Source organism: Thalassophryne amazonica, chromosome 6 (genome assembly GCF_902500255.1).
Source record: "Thalassophryne amazonica chromosome 6, fThaAma1.1, whole genome shotgun sequence".
Lineage (NCBI taxonomy): Eukaryota > Metazoa > Chordata > Actinopteri > Batrachoidiformes > Batrachoididae > Thalassophryne > Thalassophryne amazonica.
In genome coordinates, this window is record NC_047108.1 from 89,106,759 (window position 1) to 89,126,887 (window position 20,129).

Here is a 20,129-nt window from a genome sequence, read left to right on the forward strand (position 1 = left end):
GATATTGGTTGGATGTGTAAATGTGAAGCACACAACCCCAAGAACACTGTATCAACTGTTAACCATGCCGGTAACTGTCATCCTTCAGGGCCATTTTAAAACCAAGTGCACTAACAAAATAATTGAGGAGCACTAGCTGAAATGTAGACACAAAAAGACAATGAAATAAGCATATATCATATGTATGAAGCAGGCTAACATTAAGCTTTTGGAATGACCTTCAGAAAAATTTGTCTGAGTCTTTTACTTGTTTTTTATTTTTTTTTTAAACTCTAGATGTATGCTGTCCAATCCTCGTTCCCCAGAAAAAAAGAAAAGCTCAAGAAAATAGCTGTCTGAAAGCCCAACATTGCCATGACAATCGCATTCATTAATCAATCAATCAATTTTTTTTTATATAGCGCCAAATCACAACAACAGTTGCCCCAAGGCGCTTATATGTAAGGCAAAGGCCATACAATAATTATGTAAAACCCCAACGGTCAAAACGACCCCCTGTGAGCAAGCACTTGGCTACAGTGGGAAGGAAAAACTCCTTTAACAGGAAGAAACCTCCAGCAGAACCAGGCTCAGGGAGGGGCAGTCTTCTGCTGGGACTGGTTGGGGCTGAGGGAGAGAACCGGAAAAAGACATGCTGTGGAGGGGAGCAGAGATCAATCACTAATGATTAAATGCAGAGTGGTGCATACAGAGCAAAAAGAGAAAGAACACTAGGCATCATGGGAACCCCCCAGCAGTCTACGTCTATAGCAGCATACTAAGGGATGGTTCAGGATCACCTGATCCAGCCCTAACTATAAGCTTTAGCAAAAAGGAAAGTTTTAAGCCTAATCTTAAAAGTAGAGAGGGTGTCTGTCTCCCTGATCTGAATTGGGAGCTGGTTCCACAGGAGAGGAGCCTGAAAGCTGAAGGCTCTGCCTCCCATTCTACTCTTACAAACCCTAGGAACTACAAGTAAGCCTGCAGTCTGAGAGCGAAGCGCTCTATTGGGGTGATATGGTACTACGAGGTCCCTAAGATAAGATGGGACCTGATTATTCAAAACCTTATAAGTAAGAAGAAGAATTTTAAATTCTATTCTAGAATTAACAGGAAGCCAATGAAGAGAGGCCAATATGGTGAGATATGCTCTCTCCTTCTAGTTCCCCGTTAGTACTCTAGCTGCAGCATTTTGAATTAACTGAAGGCTTTTCAGGGAACTTTTAGGACAACCTGATAATAATGAATTACAACAGTCCAGCCTAGAGGAAATAAATGCATGAATTAGTTTTTCAGCATCACTCTGAGACAAGACCTTTCTAATTTTAGAGATATTGCGTAAATGCAAAAAAGCAGTCCTACATATTTGTTTAATATGCGCTTTGAATGACATATCCTGATCAAAAATGACTCCAAGATTTCTCACAGTATTACTAGAGGTCAGGGTAATGCCATCCAGAGTAGGATCTGGTTAGACACCATGTTTCTAAGATTTGTGGGGCCAAGTACAATAACTTCAGTTTTATCTGAGTTTAAAAGCAGGAAATTAGAGGTCATCCATGTCTTTATGTCTGTAAGACAATCCTGCAGTTTAGCTAATTGGTGTGTGTCCTCTGGCTTCATGGATAGATAAAGCTGGGTATCATCTGCGTAACAATGAAAATTTAAGCAATACCGTCTAATAATACTGCCTAAGGGAAGCATGTATAAAGTGAATAAAATTGGTCCTAACACAGAACCTTGTGGAACTCCATAATTAACTTTAGTCTGTGAAGAAGATTCCCCATTTACATGAACAAATTGTAATCTATTAGACAAATATGATTCAAACCATCGCAGCGCAGTGCCTTTAATACCTATGGCATGCTCTAATCTCTGTAATAAAATGTTATGTCAACAGTATCAAAGGCAGCACTGAGGTCTAACAGAACAAGCACAGAGATGAGTCCACTGTCCGAGGCCATAAGAAGATCATTTGTAACCTTCACTAATGCTGTTTCTGTACTATGATGAATTCTAAAACCTGACTGAAACTCTTCAATTAGACACCATTCCTCTGCAGATGATCAGTTAGCTGTTTTACAACTACCCTTTCAAGAATTTTTGAGAGAAAAGGAAGGTTGGAGATTGGCCTATAATTAGCTAAGATAGCTGGGTCAAGTGATGGCTTTTTAAGTAATGGTTTAATTACTGCCACCTTAAAAGCCTGTGGTACATAGCCAACTAACAAAGATAGATTGATCATATTTAAGATCAAAGCATTAAATAATGGTAGGGCTTCCTTGAGCAGCCTGGTAGGAATGGGGTCTAATAAACATGTTGATGGTTTGGATGAAGTAACTAATGAAAATAACTCAGACAGGACAATCGGAGAGAAAGAGTCTAACCAAATACCGGCATCACTGAAAGCAGCCAAAGATAACGATACGTCTTTGGATGGTTATGAGTAATTTTTTCTCTAATAGTTTAAAATTTTGTTAGCAAAGAAAGTCATGAAGTCATTACTAGTTAAAGTTAATGGAATACTCAGCTCAATAGAGCTCTGACTCTGTCAGCCTGGCTACAGTGCTGAAAAGAAACCTGGGGTTGTTCTTATTTTCTTCAATTAGTGATGAGTAGAAAGATGTCCTAGCTTTACGGAGGGCTTTTTTTTATAGAGCAACAGACTCTTTTTCCAGGCTAAGTGAAGATCTTCTAAATAGTGAGACGCCATTTCCTCTCCAACTTACGGGTTATCTGCTTTAGCTACGAGTTTGTGAGTTATACCACGGAGTCAGGCACTTCTGATTTAAAGCTCTCTTTTTCAGAGGAGCTACAGCATCCAAAGTTGTCTTCAATGAGGATGTAAAACTATTGACGAGATACTCTATCTCACTTACAGAGTTTAGGTAGCTACTCTGCACTGTGTTGGTATATGGCATTAGAGAACATAAAGAAGGAATCATATCCTTAAACCTAGTTACAGCGCTTTCTGAAAGACTTCTAGTGTAATGAAACTTATTCCCCACTGCTGGGTAGTCCATCAGAGTAAATGTAAATGTTATTAAGAAATGATCAGACAGAAGGGAGTTTTTCAGGGAATACTGTTAAGTCTTCTATTTCCATACCATAAGTCAGAACAAGATCTAAGATATGATTAAAGTGGTGGGTGGACTCATTTACTTTTTGAGCAAAGCCAATAGAGTCTAATAATAGATTAAATGCAGTGTTGAGGCTGTCATTCTCAGCATCTGTGTGGATGTTAAAATCGCCCATTATAATTATCTTATCTGAGCTAGGCACTAAGTCAGACAAAAGGTCTGAAAATTCACAGAGAAACTCACAGTAACGACCAGGTGGACGATAGATAATAACAAATAAAACTGGTTTTTGGGACTTCAATTTGGATGGACAAGACTAAGAGTCAAGCTTTCAAATGAATTAAAGCTCTGTCTGGGTTTTTGATTAATTAATAAGCTGGAATGGAAGATTGCTGCTAATCCTCCGCCTCGGACCGTGCTACGAGCATTCTGACAGTTAGTGTGACTCGGGGGTGTTGACTCATTTAAACTAACATATTCATCCTGCTGTAACCAGGTTTCTGTAAGGCAGAATAAATCAATATGTTGATCAATTATTATATCATTTACCAACAGGGACTTAGAAGAGAGAGACCTAATGTTTAATAGACCACATTTAACTGTTTTAGTCTGTGGTGCAGTTGAAGGTGCTATATTATTTTTTCTTTTTGAATTTTTATGCTTAAATAGATTTTTGCTGGTTATTGGTGGTCTGGGAGCAGACACCGTCTCTACGGGGATGGGGTAATGAGGGGATGGCAGGGGGAGAGAAGCTGCAGAGAGGTGTGTAAGACTACAACTCTGCTTCCTGGTCCCAACCCTGGATAGTCACGGTTTGGAGGATTTAAGAAAATTGGCCAGATTTCTAGAAATGAGAGCTGCTCCATCCAAAGTGGGATGGATGCCGTCTCTCCTAACAAGACCAGGTTTTCCCCAGAAGCTTTGCCAATTATCTATGAAGCCAACCTCATTTTTTGGACACCACTCAGACAGCCAGCAATTCAAGGAGAACATGCGGCTAAACATGTCACTCCCGGTCCGATTGGGGAGGGGCCCAGAGAAAACTACAGAGTCCGACATTGTTTTTGCAAAGTTACACACCATTTCAATGTTAATTTTAGTGACCTCCGATTGGCGTAACCGGGTGTCATTACTGCCGACGTGAATTACAATCTTACCAAATTTACGCTTAGCCTTAGCCAGCAGTTTCAAATTTCCTTCAATGTCGCCTGCTCTGGCCCCCGGAAGACAATTGACTATGGTTGCTGGTGTCGCTAACTCACATTTCTCAAAACAGAGTCGCCAATAACCAGAGTTTGATCCTCGGCGGGTGTGTCGTCGAGTGGGGAAAAATGGTTAGAAATGTGAACGGGTTGGCGGTGTACACGGGGCTTCTGTTTAGAACTACGCCTCCCTCCTCACAGTCACCCAGTCGGCCTGCTTTCCCGGCTGCTCGGGATCTGCCAGAGGGGAACTAACGGCGGCTAAGCCTACCTTGGTCCGCACCGACTACAGGGGCCTGGCTAGCTGTAGAATTTTCCACGGTGCGAGCCGAGGTCTCCAATTCGCCCAGCCTGGCCTCCAAAGCTATGAATAAGCTACACTTATTACAAGTACCGTTACTGCTAAAGGAGGCCGAGGAATAACTAACATTTCACACCCAGAGCAGAAAAGTGCGGGAGAGACAGGAGAAGCCGCCATGCTAAATCGGCTAGAGCTAGTAGCTGCGCTAAGCTAGCGGATTCCTAAAAACACGCAAAGTGAATAATGTGTAAATAATTTAGAGGTGATTCAGCAGAAGGAGTGCTTTAGTTAAGGCACGTGAAGATTACACTGGGAAACAAATCGTTATCTAGATAACTAGATCAATCTAACTGCGCAGATTAAACAGCTAACACAGCTAACAGATACAGCAAAACACCGCTGTGCTCCGGAACATCATGAATGTATGTAAACATCTGACCACTGTATATGCTTTCTGTTATGCAAAAAGTTAAAGCTTGTGTAAAGTCACATGCTGAGGCACCAACCACAGTGATGTCGGAGAAAATAAGAAGAATGCAGACAACAACATAGCCATACTGTTTGCATAATGCCTCCTCCCGTCTTTCCCCATCTCTTTTTGCTTGCTCACACTCGTGTCCACAGTACCCTTTGCGTATATGGAGGTCATCTCTTTTTCTGCAACCCTCACACCCCGCCTCTCTCCTCCATCATCACCTCCGTCACTCTACACAGAAAAATATTACTAGCAACCTCGACTTTTCAATCAACAGTTTCTCTCTCTCACTCTGCAGCAATAATCCCATTCTGAAGAGCGACTTGGGTTTCCCATGGCTGATTCATTGTTTCCTGCAATTTCTCAGTTTGAAAACCCCAGCAGCAATGATTTATGTAACGATTTATGCTTGAACACACAGCACTAAACATGACGGATGTGGCTGTCCCTCTCAGAAGCAGACAACACTGACAGTGGAAGGCAATCAACTGAACCAAATAAGATTGTGACTATTTATATATTCAGCTACAGTGAGCAGACACAAAATCAGCCTGAGAATGCGCAATGAAGCAAGATATGTCATGATGCACTGTGTGGAGAGGCAGAGTGAAATGATAACGTGTGTGCGTAGAATATCAGGTTTTATGTGAGTGTGTGTGGGGGGAGGAGGATTTTCACTGCACTCTTCTGAAGTATCATGAATTATTCAGTTCTGCAGATAAGCCATTCTCTCCTTTGCTGAGCAGTGGATGGAGGTGGCTGCACAAGCTAGGCTGGGTTACTGTGCAGCAAGTGTTCTGTGCTGCACGGGGGCAGCACACGGACCGAGGTTTACCCTGAACTATAAACTGGTAAGAATGACACAATGAGATTAACACATTAAATTACTAATTTACATTTATGTGATTGCATTTTCCCTTTATTAAGTTTCCATTCGTCCAACATTACTCATTTTTTTGCCCTTTGTCTCCCTCATCGTCTGCACCAAACTTTCTGAAATCCTGCAGCTTTTCATCAACGCTCGCGCACATGCTTTCCCAGACTCCCAATAACACACCCATCATACACTATTTGCTCCTTTTCCCCTGCTTGTCACAGGGGCTTCTGCATAATTCATAAGTCATACATAACTCAGAGGACTTGTGCACAGCATGACAGACACACGCACCAAGACGGGAAGAATGATACATAAAGAGAGGCACAGATATAAAAATCCACATAGATTACGTGAGCTTTAATATATTGTTCCGTTACATTTGAAATGTAAACATCACATATTGTGCATGGCTTCATATAGTAATATTAAGGGCTCTTTGTTGCATACTTGGCAAGGAAAAGGGCTTAGTTAGTGACAGTGCTACATGAAGGCAGCATGCAAGGTCAAACATCTATTACGCTACATAGGGGCAGTGACAAAAGAAAGGAAGCAATCTATAATGCCTCCATGTACTGCATTTGGTTGCTGAATTCTACTCACAGTTCTGGGAAATCACAGGAACAGAGATTTAAGATTTGAAAACAGACTCTCTGCACTTATAAGCACATGACCCACAACAGGGTTCTCCATAAGCAATTGAACAATAATGTTTGGTCTTCCCTCTCCGTCTCCCCAGCTAATAATTAAATGTTTTCACGTTGTTACAAGTTGCAGAGCTTAACCGGACTGCAAGTACCAGCGGTCGGCAAAATCCTCAGTCAGTGGAGGGCTGCGCATGCACGTGAATGCAGCTTGTGAAAAACTGGGCTGTGGAGTGCAGCTTTTCCGCAAAAGCCGCACTGATAAAGCCACTGTGCACCCTGTTGACGAACAAATAAAAACTCAGATTGACTCCAAATAAAGCCATTTTCTGAATAGATAAACTTGATTCAGTTAGTGTGCGTCCTTTTCCTAATGGCCCAGTTACATGTAGGGATGGGTATCGAGAACCGGTTCCTTTTGGGTATCGTTAAGAAATTGTTCGATCCAACGACATCAATAACCTTTTTACTTAACAATTCCCTTATCGGTCCTTCAGAGTGGCCGTTGTTTTTGGGGGTGTTTGTCAGGAAAATGATCATTTCTCTACATTGATTACAGACCCTGCAGCGGGTCTGTAATCAACTTTTCTGCAGTGCGGCTTTGCTTTGAACCTTGAACCAATCGAAGCAGTGATTCGCAGATCGAAGCAGTGCTTCGATCATTGCTTTGTTGATTAATTTTTTTCTTTCACTTTCCCCCGCTAAAACCCTAAAGAGCATATGGCTGTGAGTATTATTTACCTTTTTTATGTTATTTGTTATTGTTTTTTTTGTTTGTTATACATGTGCAGTGCGCTCGGCGGATTTTCATTTCAAGGAAAAAGACGGAATGACTGGAGCAGCAGCGTATCAAATTTTGCCAGAAACTGGGCGACAGCCAGGTGGAAACCATTCGGATGATTCAGACGGCTTTCGGTGACTTTTCAGTCAGTGACTATCCGAGAAATTGTGGAAGAGGTGGGCATGTCACAGCATGTCCTGTGAGACTTCAACACAAAGGCGCTTTTGCTCCGCCGCCAGAAGCAGCATCAATTTCACAGCCACTCTTTTCATGGCCAAATCTTCTGTCTTCTACAGTGGAAACCTTCTACAGTGGAATGTACCGAAAAAGTGCTGATGTCCACCTCTTCTGCAATTTCTCGGACAGTCACACGACGGCCCCGCATCACCACAGCGTTCACTTTGGAATGATCTGGTCATTTCAGCATGTTGATGGCCGACCGAAGCGTGGCTCGCTCTCCACCGTTGTGCGGATGTCTTTAAACCGGTTGTACCACTCCTTAATCTGTGTGATGCCCACAGGATCATCACCAAAAGCCATCGGAATAAGCTGAATGGTTTCCACTTGGCTGTCGCCAAATTTCTGTCAAAATTTGATGCGGCGTTGCTCCAGTCGTTCCGTCTTTTTCCTTGAAATGAAAATCCGTCGAGTGCACAGCACACCTCCCACACAAAGGCTGCTTACCAGGAAATGACGCAATCGACAGGCGTGAAAAGTTCACGCATGCGCACGAAGGTTCAAGGTTTGCTCATGCAAGCACACGTGATTCAAATCCATCAGGGTTTTGCAAAAAATAAAAAGTCTGATACTTTTCTAACAGACCTCGTAAAGCTGAAGTTGCAGGACATGGCTTCCACTGGTATGTGAAAAAGGTAAAATGCCAGAGCTGCTCCCCGACAGAGAGAGGGAGTGGAAGCACCCCTACTCTCTAATGATATCATGCTCTAAATTTCTGGGGCGAGCTCTGCACCATACATTTAAATACAAGCAAGAGAAGCTTTCATGGGTATGAGGTCCTATGTTACTACTTATTCAAATTTTGAGGACTTCCACTCACTAACCGTTCCACTCATCCTAGGCGGTACCCTGTTACAAAAACTGCTTTTACGTATGGATCAATATGTGAAGACAGCTTGTTAAAATAAAAGTTTTGATTACAATGAAAATCTGTTTTGACATTTGTTAGTCTTGGATTTATTTATTTTTTTCACATCTTGATTATGGCTGAGCAATGCATCATTTTCAAATAGTTTGCATCCACATCACAGTGCATATTTGTGTCACAGAACTAGTACGACTTGTATGTTGTTAGCTCACATGATAAATTTAGCTATATCATTCCCATTACATTTAATGATTTGTGCAGGAATGGTTTAATTCCAATTAATGGCACTACCTATCCAGCAAACAGGAAAGAGAAATAAAAATAGACTCACTCTTAGCAAAAACAGTATTTTGATAAAAGAAAAACTGCAGCAGTTTCTTGAGATAACTATACATTAATGGTGACATTCATTGGCAATTCAAACAGAAATATGCAGATAATGAGTGTGTGAATGTTAAACAAGTAAATAAGGAAACACTCAGTGAAAATGTGATCCCTTGTACAACAAGAACATGGGAGACTGCACAAAAAGACCCATCTTCAATATTAACCTGTGGGTAAGTGCCTGGTTTTCTCTGGAGTTAAGCTACATAAAGTCCCTGGCTACTACTTGTGAATATTCAGCAGCTTAAGTAACTGAGTAACTGAATTTTGAGCCTTGTAATTAGGGATGGGTATTGATAAGATTTTATCGATACCATTATCGACTCTGCTTATCGATCCGATTCCTTATCGATTCCCTTATCGATACCGCTTGTGAATTTTCTGTGTACTAAAAGTGAGCTTTACAGGTTTTCTATGTCAACAACATTTTATTGAGTCTTAAAGTAAATAAATATAAAATTGGTCACTGGATCCTTAACCTCTGGACATAATAAACGCTACATGGTGGATCTTTGATCTGTGGACATAAACAGAAATAAACAAAATACGTAGTTTTTGTCAAAAAGCATTTCCTTTCAGACATTATTGACATGAATGTCTTTCCATACATCTGAGCTGAGCTCTTGCAGCTGGCTGTGCTACATGTAGGGATGTAATTCATAAAGAATAATTCACGTCTCATTTTGGGAGGAAAAACACTTTAGTCAATTGTAGTTTCTTGTCTGTATTACAGTGTTAGGAAAGAGGTGTCATTTTATTTAAAGCGGCAATTAGTTTTGAAGTTATAAATTCCAACCGGAAGAGAGCAGCGCAGTGTTTGGAGCTGTGCCAACAGAACAGAGGACGATTCTCGTTTCTTGACTGCAACAAGAGTCCCCGTTAGTGACTTTAATCCACACAAAAGTGACTCACGACTGACATTTTTAAAATGGCTTTGAGAGGGGTTAAGAAGTGGACTTGCCGCTTCTGAAGAGCAGCGAATCAAAGAACCAACGAGCCAGAGGATCGAAGCACTGCTTCATTGGTTCATGCTTCAAAGTGGAGTCACGCTGCAGATGCGGTTGATTATCGACCCGCTGCAGGGTCTGTAATCAACGTAGAGAAATGATAATTTTCCTGACAAACACCCTCAAAAACAACGGCTGCTCTGAAGGACCGATAAGGGAATCATTATCAAAAAGACTATTGATATCGGTGGATCGAATCATTTCTAAACAATACCCGAAAAGAACCGGTTCTCAATACCAAACCCTACTTGTAATGTGGCCCATTCAAAAAATAAAAGGAAAACAAATCAAAAGCCTGCCAGCAAGACTGTATATATGGCCAACATCATCTAACCTCAATCACTTGCCAATCAAACTCCAAGGAGACGAAAAAACCCTCGTAATGCAACCACTGCTATTAAACAACAATGAGCATCACTGTATTGTCTTTCTTCTCAGTTTTTTGTGGGAGTGTTACAGCGACACATACAGATCTGGCATAGACAGTGATTTCAGTATCCCACAGCTTACATGGAATGTTATTAACCAATTCGGGAACAACATTTTTTGTACTAACCTGTTTAGGAACATCAATTTTGGGGTGGAACCCAAAACTGGAAACATTAAAATATTGTTTCTGTTCAGAAAGAACCTGTTTGGGGGGGGGGGGGAGGGGGGGGATTCTGGTTCAAAGCCCTGCTCCTCTGTGTCGAACATGGCTGAGGTGGTGTCTTTGTACTGTTTACCTGTAGAGCATATGAACTCAGCCATTAATTTGTTGGTCCATGGACCAACTTATCACATATCAATGCTTTCAATAAGATGCATGTCTTTTTTTATGCCATTAACTTATGACCTCAAGGATTAAAAAAAGTGACGTATACTATACAAGCCTGCATCTTAAGAGTTCTCCAGAGAGTAAGCGAGTGAAAGAGCAAGGCCTATTTAGTGGGTTCATCAAATGAAAATTGATTAAAAAAGGCAAATCTAGGCATCTTTCTTTGCATTTAACACAAACCCAAGTCACACTAATCCGGGGGGGAGAACAGCAAAAATCAAATGGTGCACTACACTATGGCTTAACATTTACTTAGACACACATGAATGGAATGAGTGTGTTGAGTTCAGTAAACAGAATGATGCAGCCAGCTCTCTTCTGTAGCAACAGCACTTTCCACTGGGGAAGAGTATCTATCGATTATCTACCAACAGAATATAAGTGACCCCAGCAAAGACAAGAGTTGGAAAAAAATGTTGACAACAGAGCCAGGATGAAACTGGGAGAATAAGTCAGGCTGGGAGTTATACCAAGGATCCTTAGGTACCACTGCAATGACTTTATATCAAACAAGCGGTTACTCAGACAGACGAGGATGAGTAGTATCACTTGCACTGTGAGGGTGCGCGAGCAACCACATTTTGGCCATCTAGCCCAGTTCTCTGTGCAAAGAAAGAAAAAGCAAGAAAAAAGAAAGAATAAATTTAAAGGATAAATGCAAGTTCAACCCAGTCTATGCATATACCAGTCTATGCAACAGAAAATAGCCAGAATGAGCACACATGAGATACAGATAAGGTCTGTTACACAGAACATTTAGAATATTTAAAAAAAATATTAGACCCCCGATCCACTACTGAATACAGTCAATTTAAATGTTCTGCAGACACAGGGGTGCTGCTGGCGTATGCAGGGATGGTGGATAAGTGGTTAGTGCGCTTAGTTTCAATGTGGAAGGTTCCTGGATCAAACCCCACCCCTGCCACATTTCTCCACATAATGTGGAGTTGCGCCAGGAAGGACCATTTGGCATAAAGCTTGTGTCAAATCAACGCAAATGCACCTGTGGATCTGTTGTGGTGACCCTGAGTAAAAACAAGGGAGCGGCCGAAAGGACTTACCTTTAAACAGACAGCACAGGAGATAAGATTTTATTCCACTTAGTGACTTACAGAATGATCCTAAATTTCTTTATTCACCTCACTGCTGCTCATTCTTGGTAAAGAACGAATTTAAGCCTCATGTCTTCTTAACATTTTAAGATTAATGCCATAATGCGCTGGCCATGTTTTGCAGTGAAATGTTTTTATTATGAAGCGCCTTCAGCAACATCAGTAATCTGAGATGGTAACTTTTCTACCAGGAGCATTGAGAACATGTCGAGCTTCGCTACTGCTCTCAAAACACATGCTCCCTTTTTCCTTTCAGTGATAATAAAGTACCGAAAGGAGTGCCAAGTGGATAGACAATTGCAGGAAGAGGAAGACGTTGGCGCACATACGCATGTGTAAAGCCCTGGTCCCACCAAATAATGAGCCACGCAGCATGTTTTTTGGTACAACAGGAGGTATTCAACAATCGTGGGAGAACAGTGGCTCTGACAGGCAGAATATTCGATTAACGAGGCTCATCGCTGAGTGTGGCGCTAAAGCCCCTTTCACATTGGCATATTCGTAGAGCTGCTCATTGTGGCGTATCGTCTAAGCTGAGTTGAGCAGCTCTCCGCCCACTTTTAGCAGCTTTACATGGAGGTTTTTTGTCCCTACGCAGCAGTATGTTAAGGGCTACGCGCGTAGGACGGAAGAAATTAAACATGTTTAATTTTCTTCGGCGTAGAGCGCAGGACACAGTTTTAAGCAGGTCTGTGCACCACAGCATTACTGCAAGCAAGTCTGTGCAACACGGCTGCTGCATACCGAGAACATGATCACATGATCATGCAGCCCACAACGCCTGTGTGTGCTCAGAACAGGGAATCGAACCTCAACTCAGAAATCCAGAAACAACAGGTCGGTCGGTCAGTCGCTCGCTCTCTCTCTCACTCTCTCATCAAACAATACGCGCTGTGACTTTAAAATAAAAGCCTCGTTGCTGCATGTCAGTGCGATCATCAAACGCCCTGATCGATCAGGTCTGATCAAATCAGCGGACCTGATCGGAGTAACCAGAGGTTTAAAAGTTTAACGAGTCACAGTGATTCATTCACAGCAGCCTTTATCACAGCCAGACTCAGCAGCATCTGGACACAATGGAAATGATCCACCAAGACAAATAATAAAATAATAATAATACCGTTAAATGACTGTTTCTGACGTGAACCACACCTTGCAGGAGGGAACACAGTGCACTTCCACAGAGGCAGAAAATAGCTTTGGCAGTAATGAAACTGTAAAACCCTCATGATACAGTCCACTGTTTTCCAAGTGCAATGATGTATTCTGCACAGCCAGAAGGAGTGAACTGCTTTTAAATAGTGGCAAGGGCTACACATGACTGTGTGCACACATTAAAAAGCAAACACGCAGCTGCAAGCAGATCTTTGAACACGGCTGAGTACGCGCACATTTCGGGAGTATTTAAATGAAGCAATGCTGCAATACGCAGCTCTACGAATACGCCAATGTGAAAGGGGCTTAATTTCAAGAAGTTCAAAATTTAGCAACAACAGTGTGGGGCAGTTTGTGTACAAGGTACCACGAGGACAAACGAGGATTTTAGAGCTGTGTGTGGTGAGGACAAGGCTGTTAAAAACCCATTATCCGAGCACCTGGCAGCTACAAGGACTGGAGAGGTTATTTTGGACAGGCTATTTTGACTCAGCCCTCTTGCGCACTACAAGTTCTACTTGCTTTGTGAGGTGGACGCTTTATGTAATTATTCTGTAGTGGATTAATCATTTTCTGTCAGAGCTTGGCTGTTGAAAACACCTCTAATCGCTTCTGGAATCACATAGGACTGTTTCATCTGGACCCTTTTTCCCCTCTCTCTCCTGCTCCATGAGGAACATATTTGGAACAGCTTAAAGGTAACTATTTGTAATGTTTTAAAATGGACGAACACAAAGTTAAAAGTTGGATCATGGTGTCAAAATGACTGTGGTTAAAGCCGTGGAAGAAATAAAGCCAGCGAAGCCGCAGATGGAAAGGAGTGGCTGAGGAAAGGCGACTGTCCAAGAGCGCAGAATGAGAGCGCACAAAAGAAAGATTTTGCAGACATTAATGGAAGAACACAACGTTAAAAGTTTGATCATGGTGACTGTAAGCCACGGAAAAAATAAAGCCAGCAAGAAGAAGCGCAGAGGCAACTGTCCAGGAACCTGTGGTTCGGTTCTAGCTGGTCTGGTTATGGATGTGAGGGGCTTTTTTTTGGTTTGTTTGTTTTTTTGCGGCGACATGAGCCATTCGAGACTGGACGGGGCTCAAATTACAGGTCGGTCGTGGCTCACTAGAGGCTGATACCTGGCACAGGTACAGAGAGACACAGGTAGTGGATACGTGGTAGCTTAAAACGTGGACCATTCATCAAATAATCGCTGACACACCCACGCGTGGCTCATTATTCATGGATTATTATTCGGTGGGGCCGAGGCTTTAGTCCTTGGTTCTCTGCAAACTCTTCGTCACATTGATATGTTTATTATGCAGCGTTATCACATTGTATCATTATGCATTTTCTTCCTTGTGCTCTCTGAACTCCACCTTCCGCTTGCAGCTGGTGTATACACATGCATGCACATACATTTACATGTGAAAAAACAGAAAATCTTAAATTAATCGTGGAAACTCATGGGCTGTAGCTTTTGTTTGTAATAAAAATTAACAAATAAAAAACCATCAGAACAGTACAGTACAGAGGAGACATGATGATTTCTTCATCTTCCTGACCTGACACAGACATGTATAAACCTTATTGTTTTCTCAGTGCTTTGCTGTTCAGAGTAAGACCATACCTTGTCTGAGCAACACAGCTGCATGGATTGAAAGAGCACAAGCCAGGAGCAAAACAAGCAAAAATAATCATGTTTTTTGAAAAGCTGATAAAAAAAACAAATAAGTTAAAGAACAGAAAACAAGTGTCAAGTACCTAAACAATACATTCTAGCCATTTTTCATTAAAAATGACAAATTCTGAACATGTGCAACTTTTCAATGATAACTGATTGTTTGTCCTTTCATTTCATCACAATAAATTTATATTTTATTTTGGAGAAAAATTATTCAAACAAAAATCAACTTACTGACAGATTAATCATTAATGAAAATAACAAGAAGGTGTGCTCATGTGCCAAGGATCATGATTGATGACTGAATCTGTTCAGTCATCAATTGCTCCGTAACTGCACAGTTGCTCAACAGTGGGTTTCACTGTTGCTCTGGAGGTTGGTAAGGTTAGACCTTACCTGTGTGAAGCGCTATGAGGCAACGCTGTTGTGATTTGGTGCTATATAAATGAAAATAAATTGAAACTGAAAATTGAATTGAATCATGTCACCACACTGGGATTTGCAAAAATAGTATAGTGACAGCTCTGATTTTAAAATTTAAAAATGGAAGATTTATGTAATTTATGGAAATCATATACTTATGTGGAATTTTGTGTTTGATTGGTTTGGGTAGAGTTATGAAAACAAGCCTGCAGATAGGGATTGTACACAGCTAAACTGCTAAGACCAGAAAGTGTCTGCATGTGTGTAGTCTTTTCTGGGTTAAATCAACACTGTTGTGTCAAATCAACATGTGGCTGTGTTAATCTAACACTGAAAAGAGTGGACACAGTCACTGTTACCATTCTGAAAGAAACAGCTATGTTTTTTTCCTCAATTCCATATAACAGACTTGAAACTTGATTCAGATTTAGCCATGCATGAAGGAAAGGATTATTAGAAATAAAATTTTCTTGTTTCTAGTAACCCGACTGACCACATTTCTCATGTCCAACCTGAACCATTTTGCTACCAAAAAAACACACAATAAACCACGTTTATGGTAACACTACAGACTATACAAACCTGCAGTCCAAGCCTTTTTATTTGAAGGCTGCAGTGTACGTTCCGAAAACACACCACTGGTCAGTGACTTCAATTGTTTGTCTTGCCACAGCACTCCGCTTTCAGCCACAAAGGTCTTTACGTTAAACTTTTTAGAAAGGTCCTGTGTGCTTTCTATAGGCACTTTTCAGACACTATGTCAGATGGAGTAAAAGGAGAACTGTTTTGCCATTTCTCTATAAAGACAGCGATATGTCACACACCCTCCTAATGCTGTCCATGTCTGCAAACATCCACAAAACAATTTTGTTCCAAGAGATCCAGTAGTCCCGTTAAAACTAAATTGTTCACACTATTATGTACTAGAGTCCCTTAATTCAGAAAGTAACAACATGACAAGTCGCAAAAACAAAGGGTCATGTGTACAGCTGAAACAATTAGTCAAGTAACTCGAATAATTCGATTACAAAAAGTGTTTGAGGAAAATTCTGTAACTCGAAGCTCCGTTTAACGTTGTAGTACATATGCCAGGCCTGTGTACAACTCTGCAACGTCCCTAGAAAAGAAAAAAAAAAAAAAAACAGAAGACGACTAGAGCATGCACATAAGCCATGTAAGAGTTAAAGCCTCAGTCCCACCAAATAATAAGCCATGAATAATGAGCCACTCATGGGTGTGTCAACGATTATTCGCAGAATGATCCACACTTTATGCCGTCACGTATCCGCTACTAAGGCACCTCTATGTGCCTCGGTACCTCGCATGTGCCAGGTATCAGCCTCTAGTGAGCCACACCCGACCTGTTATTTGAGCCCCGTCCAGCCTCAAGTAGCTCGTGTCGCCGCATATGATCCACGTCAAGCCACACATGATCCGTGTAGCGCCATGTAACAACATTGGTGCACATTTAGGCATGGGCTTGGGCCAAACCTCCAGGAATCCCACACCTGGTCCCTTTAAACTGTGGGTTTTCAATTCACAGCATCCATTCAAGATGTTGTCACATTTTTAAATGCAGTTCAAAAAAAAAAAAAAACACGCTGCACTGAGTGAGTGCGCTCTCCTGCGCCAGGGGCTACAAATTCTGATGAGGATAAGTACTTTGGCACAACACTGGCAAGTGTGCACTGTGCGCCAGGTTGCTGTTCACCTGTGTTCGAGTCAAATGCAGCAGTTCTGTGCGTTCACCCAGCTCTCTGTGACAAAAAAGTTACACAAGAATGAGGTGACCGCTTTAATTATATACACCCATTGCCGCAATTGTGTGGATCACTTGACTGCAAAATCATTCTTTTGCGCACTGGCGTTTTGCGTAAATGCTCTTACTGAGTGCGAGTCATTGCGTCAGCGCGCACAGAGTGCACCTCATCTGATTCATTAACAAAATGTTAAATCTATCATAAACATACTTTTACAGCTAGGAATGAACATGCAACTGTTTTACCAAGCTATTAAAACATTACAAATAGTTACCTTTAAGCTGTTTCAAAATACGTTCCTCATGGAGCAGGAAAGAGGGGAAAAAAGCTCAAGAAGAAACAGTCTTCTGTGATTCCATAAGCAAGTAGAGGTGTTTTCAACATCCAAGCTCACTCACTCACTCATCTTCAACTGCTTTTCCGGGTTCGGGTCGCAGGTGTAACAGCGCCAGCAGGGGACCCCAGACTTCCTTTTCCCGTGCAACACTGACCACCTCTGACTGGGGGATCCCGAGGCGTTCCCAGGCCAGTGTGGAGATATAGGCTGAATCTCAATTCTACCCCTTGGCCCTTCCGCTTACCCCTTCCCCTCCGTTTTGCGCGGGCACAAGAGACAGAGGGGTGTCTCAATTCTCTTTTTGGAGCAAGGCAGAGGGGTAGGCGAAGGGCTACAAACCCTTCCGTTTGGAGTCAATCTGGATGCACACTCCATTTGAAGGGGTAGGAGGAGCTTGCTGCTGTCTCCAAAAAAAACAAACATGGCGCCGAAAGAGCCGCACAAATGAAGCAGCTTTCATTACAAATTACACTGTTTAGAAAGTTATAACTTGCCAAAAAACTTTACAAGCAGTTGTCTATGACAACAACGTGTATGCTGCTGGATGCATGTTGTGTATATTGTCGTTCTGAAGAATATCATAACGTCGTTCATGCACTGAGGCATTATAATACATATATATACACAAACGCTACGATAAGACACTTTTATATCTCACAACGGAGAAAATCATGATAAAGGATAAGCACGTTAATTTGTATGCTCATAAATCTTTGGATAATAGCGACCCCTGCTGTTGGATTTCAAGGTCTGTAACACGTGTGTATTTTGTAAACAAACAGGGAGCCCTGAGCGCAGTCGTCTCCTAATAAGCTTTCGGGCAGAAAATGAGAACTTTCACCAATGGGAGTAAGTTGGAAAATATATACACACATGTACGAGGTCTGTTAGTAAACTATCCGCATTTTTATTTTTTTAAAAAACTATATGGATTTGAATCATGTGCACTTGCATCAGCCAAGCTTGAACCTTTGTGCGCATGTGTGAGTTTTTTCACGCATGTTGGTTGCATCATTCGCCTGTGGGCAGGCTTTGAGTGAGCACTGGTCCACACCCCTCGTCGGATTTTCATTGTCAGGAAAATGGCTGAGCGACTGGAGCAGCGCTGAATCAAATTTTTCCAGAAACTGTGAGAGACAGCCAGGTGGAAACCATTCAGAAGAATCAGATGGCTTTCGGTGAAGATACTCTGGGCGTCACACAGATTAAGGATCATTACAACCGGATTAAAGACGGACCACAGCGGCGCAGGGCGCGCCGCGCTCCGAGCGGCCATCGACAGGCTGAAACGACCAGATCATTTCCAAAGTGAAGGCTGTGTTGATCCGGGACGTCATCTGACTACCAGAGAAATTGCAGAAGAGGTGTACGTCAGCACTTTTGCGGCACATTCCACTGTTACAGGAGATTTTGTAATGAAAGACGTGCGGAGGAATTCGCGCGTCGGGACGGAGCCGCTCATGGCGCACAACAAAAAGCACGTCCATGATGGAAGTCTCACAGGACAAGTTGTGACATGCCCAGCTGTTACACAATTTCTTGGATACTCACTCGACTGAAAAGCCACCGAAAGCCGTCTGAATCTTCCGAATGGTTTCCAACACGGATGTGCTTTTTGTTGTGCGCCATTGCGGCTCCGTCCCGATGCGCGAATTCCTCTGCACGTCTTTCACTACAAAATCTCCTGTAATAGTGGAATGTGCCGCAAAAGTGCTGATGTCCAACTCTTCTGCAATTTCTCTGGTAGTCAGACGATGTCCCAGATCAACACAGCCTTCACTTTGGAAATGATCTGGTTGTTTCAGCCTGTCGATGGCCGCTCGGAGCGCAGTACGCCCTCCGCCGCTGTGGGCTGTCTTTAATATGGTTGTAATGCTCCTTAATATGTGTGACGCCCAGAGTATCCTCACCGAAAGCCGTCTGAATCTTCCGAATGGTTTCCACCTGGCTGTCTCTCACAGTTTCTGGAAAAATTTGATTCAGCGCTGCTCTGACCGCTCAGCCATTTTCCTGACAATGAAAATCCGACGAGGGGGGTGGACCAGTGCTCACTCAAAGCCTGCCCACAGGCGAATGACGCAACCGACAGGCGTGAAAAAACTCATGCATGCGCACGAAGGTTCAAGCTTGGCTGATGCAAGCACACATGATTCAAATCCATATAGTTTTTTAAAAAATAAAAAGGTCGGATAGTTTTCTAACAGACCTCGTATGTATAACACATAACCTGATCCTAATAGACTGATATTATTTGTCAAGGAAATTTCTAAAGGAAATAGTGCTGGATGCAAAAAAAAAAAAAAAAAATGGGAGAATTTGAAAAAGAAATATAAGGTTAACAGAAGTTAACAGAACAGGTGCTGGTCATATAATTAGAATATCATGAAAAAGTTGATTTATTTCAGTAATTCCATTCAAAAAGTGAAACTTGTATACATTTATTGCACACAGACTGATATATTTCAAGTGTTTATTTTAATTACTAATTAATTAATTACTAAATCAATAATGATTAATCAAAATATTAATTATTACTAATATTGATTATTATTAGTATTAACATTAATTACTAATTAATTATTAATAGTAATTATAATTTACAAATTAATTAACATGACATGATTGTGATGCGTTGAAGAAATCTGCGACTTCTATTTCTTTACATTTACGCAGAAAGGCGAGAAAATAAAAAAGAGCAAACAGGCTGCTACTACAACAAGTTGCATTTCGGTTGCCATGTTAACAAACAGTGAAGATGGCAGTTTGACACGGGCAGTTTTTTTTTCCTCCTAAGGCGGAGGGTTGTCTCAATTCATAGGGCTAGAGGCATACCCCTTTGCCTTACCCCTTGTTTTAAAGGGGTAGGGGTAGGGCCACGGGGAAGGGGAACAAAAGAGAATTGAGATTGGGGGATAATCTCTCCACCTAGTCCTGGGTCTTCCCCGGGGTCTACTCTCAGATGGACGTGCCTGGAAAACCTCCCTAGGGAGGCGCCCAGGGGGCATCCTTACCAGATG

General features: G+C 41.9%; 1 protein-coding gene across 11 annotated transcripts in view; it reads right to left on the bottom strand.

The window, feature by feature from the left end:
* Positions 1-20,129, bottom strand: part of LOC117512608 (serine/threonine-protein kinase WNK2-like) — a 118,421-nt gene that overhangs the window by 68,268 nt on the left and 30,024 nt on the right. The window lies entirely within an intron of this gene.